We start from the raw sequence: 4,777 nt of genomic DNA, 5'->3' as shown, positions 1-4,777 counted from the left end.
GAGGCGGGAGCCACCCGTGCGGCACCGGTGAGAACCACGAGGCCAGGGCTGGCTGTGCGGTGCCGGCAGGGACCACGTGGCCAGCAGCAAGAGACATGGCGAGCAATTCCCCAATGTGGAGCCCAGACGAAATCAACCTCTCAACTGAAATTTACAAACACCAACTTTTTTCCAAGTCAGAGAAAAAGGAAAAGTGAGGACACTTGAGGAAAACCAACATGGTGGCACTGAGGTCAGTGAAAAAAAAGGAGAGGGAGGAGGTGCTCCTAGCACCAGAGCTGAGAGTCTCCTGTGAGCCATGGTGAAGACTATAATACAACAAACTGTTTCTCTGTAATTCATGAGGTGCATGGGGGGGTGCAGAGATCCACACACAGCCTGTGAAGAAGAGTACTCACGCTGGAGTGTGTGGATACTGATGAAAAGCTGTAATCTAGTGAGGAACTTGAACAGAGAGAGATGACCCTTGCTTTTAGAGATAGAGGAAGAGAGCCTTCGATTCCAAACTAGATCAGCTCATCCTTAAAGGACTAAACACCATGAACTAAAATGACCCACGCTAGGCAGTTGTGGGAAGACTGTTTGACTCATGGGAGGGGCTCACGTTGCAGCAGGTTTGGGCAGGACCGCTGCTTGTGAAAGTTAAAACCACGCTAGAAAAGTTTGCAGAGAACTATCTCCTGTGGGAAGGATCCCACGGCACAGCAGAAGAAACTCTTTTCCTTAAGCATACTGAAGAAAGATTTTTAAGAAGTGAAATACTGACCAAAACCCCATGTTTTGTTCCTTGTGCGATTGGTGGAAAGAGGGAGGGACTGGGAAAGAAAGGTGTTCTGAAGATTTACTTTGGTTCTCACTACCCTTTTTATTTTTAATTCTGTTAATAATAATTCTTCTTTATACTGCTTAAGTTTTGAACCTGTTTTGCCTTACAGTGTTGGGTTTTTTTCAATAATCCTTAGATCATGAAAATGAAGTTTTTAATTCCCCCTCCTCTGCTCAGTTTTGCAGAGAAAAATAAGTCGATGGTTTTTTTGTGGGTGCCTGGCACTTAGCCAGCTTCAAACCGCAACATTCCTTTAAGCAACTCAGCAAAGCATGAAGCAGCAGCGCAGGCATGGAGGGACAGTCAGCACTTTGCTCTGACCCCAGTAGAAAAGATGTGTGTCTTGGGGTGACTTTATGATGTGTATCCCCTATCGCTGCTCTATGCCCAGAAATTAACTTTGTGCCTTTCTGTGCCTTTAAATTGAGCCTGAGAGGGGGGAGAGGGAAAAAAACCAAACTTTTCAAAGCGGTTGTTCAAGGACACACATGCACACTCCTCTGCGTGCTGCTGCAGCAAGAGCAGAGGAAGCACCTTTCTTGCTTTTCAGCCAGCTTTCAGCTCCTTTTCTCTGGAGGTAGGTGGAGAGCTGAACTTTGTTTTTCCTGGGACTTCGGCTTTTCCCTTCTTCTCTTCTGGACTGTTTCAACAACATCAGAACACACCGGGAGAATTTTCCACCAAGGCCCCGGAGGTGGGCCCACCACGACCCAGCTGTGTGTTTGTTAAATAAATAGTTTTTATCTCTTTCACTTTCCTCTGAGGAAAATTTCTTTTTTTTCCCAAACCTGATGGGGGAGGGGTGGTTGTAACCTGCCTTCTATCAGAGGATATTTTCCTCCAAATTTGTCCAAACCGGCACAATGTGTCATTCTGCAGTCACTGGTTGTGACATGATTAGTTAGGAGCCCTGCCTGTCCCTGCAAGAACCAGGATGTGTGGTTTATAAAGACAACTCCTCTTGCCTTCCCCCATGTTTTTAGACAGGGAGGCTATAGCAGGACCTTCCCCTCTGCCACAGAAGAGCTTATCTGTTCTATCAGCTGGTGCGATAGCGCAGGACATCTTCCCCCTCACATGAATCTGCTAATTGGTGAGATAACCCAGGCCGGACATCTGTCCAGTAGTGAGTTATCTCTGGTGCCATGGAGGTGGCATTCCCAGCTGACAATAAATATCTTGCCTTGAGAGCAGATTGAAGGGAGATAAGCCTTGAATTTCTGACTGACAGACACTTCACTTTACAAACTATAAAAGCTATACCAAACTTTCACAAAGTAGAAATCTTCTTCACATTTCTTGAAGTGTGGAAGAGGGTCTCTCCTCAAAAACAGGGATGACACTGAACCGTGCCATAAATCAAATCCCTCCTGATGGGAGAGAATTTTCTAAAAGACCTTGCAAGGAGTTTCAAAGAGAAACCGAGACTTTTCCTTGAGTTTCAATGCTGCCAGATAGTTGTTTATTAAGTCTTATCAGAGGAACAGAGCCACTAGCGTAACCCAGGTACAGCATAGAGCACAGAAAGCAGGAGAGAAGTCTCTAATTATCAAGATTTATACAGCCTTTTAAAGATAATTTAACCAATAGTTTCTAAAAACGCATATTATTTTCACTTTCCTGCCAATTATTCAGTAACACGGGCAGGAACTGCGAATTCTCTATCCAATCATTCCAAACTACTTTTACTGCAGAACATGGAGTAGTAGAAGAAGAAGAAGGTTTAGAGAACAACAACAATCCTCCATTTTGATATTTTTTACTCTTATCTATTTACTACAAAGAGAAGCCCAAAACCTCTAAATTTTTCACCCTGTGACAATCTTACATAGTAGTCTATCACCTAATTCACACCACTGTATTTTCTAGTTCTTGTCTGATCTCTGGTAATTTTTTCCAAGGTTGGAGGTTAAAACAGTGTTGTTCAGGGGGGTAAGAACCCTTAAAAACAGGCAGAGAAATATTCTCAGCACTCTGGGTTCCTACACAGGGACACCTGTTTTGAGATACTTTCCTGGGAATTGAGTGAAAAGAAAGTTGTGTGCTCCATCATCAATTCAGTGGTAAGTTACATTGATTTCCTAAATCTATACTATTTCTTTGCTAGCTGTAATATAGGTACTTTATTGTGCACTGTTTATGTATCTACTAGTAGTTCTTTGTTTTATCCTGTGTAGTAAGTAGTCTGTTTAAAGGCTTTTGTCTGTTAATCTTGTGTCTATTCAATAAATAATTAATTTTATAATAGACCTAATCGCCCATTCCTAAGAACGTGCAAGAGCAATTTGGGGTGCAGGTCACCTCAAATAGAGCTACTGCCAGAAATCTGAGCCTAAGACACGACTTGTCTAAAGTTCTCACTCCATTCATAAGAGGCATCCTCATTCCTAACAGAAGCATCCTCAATATGGCACTGCTGGAGGAGCTTTTTCTGCAGCGGTGATATAGCAAAAGCCAGGGGTATGAGAGTGCTGTACCGGAGTGAGCAGCAAGGGACTCAGACTCAAGGAAAGACATTTTAAGAGAGGAAATACTTACTTTCCTCTTTAAGATGTCAAGCTTTATGTTTAACTGCATGCTTAATAAAAATTACTGGACTGACATTAATTTATAGTATTTTAAATTATATTGCATCAATTTTAATGGCCATTTCTTAAACAGCAAAAGCAAGAAAGTTTTAATTGCTTGTGGTGAAATAGCCATTTCGTTCATTATTTCTGCTGTTTCCCAGTCCTCCCACTTTCCCCATAGAAAAGAGGGAATTAAATATTTTTTTAAAGGAGGAAAACAACACTATTGCTTTTAAATAACATTTTCTCTCACTTTGAACTTTCTCTCAACTGACCAGTTGTTCTCTGGGTACCCAGCCACCTAAGATGGAAGACAGGAATGGGGAGCAGAATAAAACCTCCATAATCCAAGGGGAAATGGTCAGTGACCTGCTACACCACTTAAACACACACAAGTCTATGGGTTTGGATGGGATCCACCCAAGGCTACTGAGGGAGCTGGCAAAAGTGCTCACCAAGCCACTTTCAATCATTTACTAGCAGTCCTGCCTAACTGGGGAAGTCCCAGTTGACTGAAGGTGAGAAAATGTGATGCCCAACTACAAGAAGGGCTCGAAGCAGGATCCAGGGAACTACAGGCCTGTCAGCCTAACCTTGATGATGGGGAAGGTTATGGAGCAGATCATCTTGAGTGTCATCACGTGTCAGGTACAGGACAACCAGAGTATCAGGCCAAGCCAGCACAGGTTTATGAAAGACAGGTCCTGTTTGACCAACCCGATCTCCTTTTCTGACAAGGTACGTGTCAGGTACAGGACAACCAGAGTATCAGGCCAAGCCAGCACAGGTTTATGAAAGACAGGTCCTGTTTGACCAACCCGATCTCCTTTTCTGACAAGGTAGCATATTACCGCAGGCCTGGTTCCTATGGTATACCCCCGTGTCCCGCAGCCATAGGGAGGAGGAGGAGAGAAGATCCAGCAGGCAGGAATTGTGCAGCAAGATTGATTTATTTAATTATTTTACAAACTCTTTTATAGACTTTTTTCTTCATAGTCTAATTGGACAAAGGATCAGCCACCCCTTGGGGGTGATTGGCTAAAGTCCTAAAACATCCATTGTCAAAATATTTTTCTACTATACCATAAACAAGACTTTTAAAGGTTGCAGGTGGCTTGGTTGTTTACATTCCCTGCTACTTCTTCTGTGAGAGAGAAGAGTCTCTCACAGACTTAGAAAATAGCAAGAAAATCCTTGCTAGCAGCATTTTTGTATCTACAATTTCCCCTTTTTATTTGATAAGATAACAACTCTACTATTGATTCCAAATAGAAATTTACACCAGTTATTAATTCTAAATATGTCCTTAAGGCTTTAACTATCTGACTCCATAACAAGAAATTTAAAGTTCAGTCTCTGCTTGTGGAAGGACCATCTGCCT

This window comes from Corvus brachyrhynchos, unplaced genomic scaffold (genome assembly GCF_000691975.1).
Source record: "Corvus brachyrhynchos isolate BGI_N302 unplaced genomic scaffold, ASM69197v1 scaffold24, whole genome shotgun sequence".
NCBI classification, from domain to species: Eukaryota; Metazoa; Chordata; class Aves; order Passeriformes; family Corvidae; genus Corvus; species Corvus brachyrhynchos.
The sequence above is the reverse complement of the archived record's forward strand: the minus strand, read 5'-3'. Positions refer to the sequence as shown.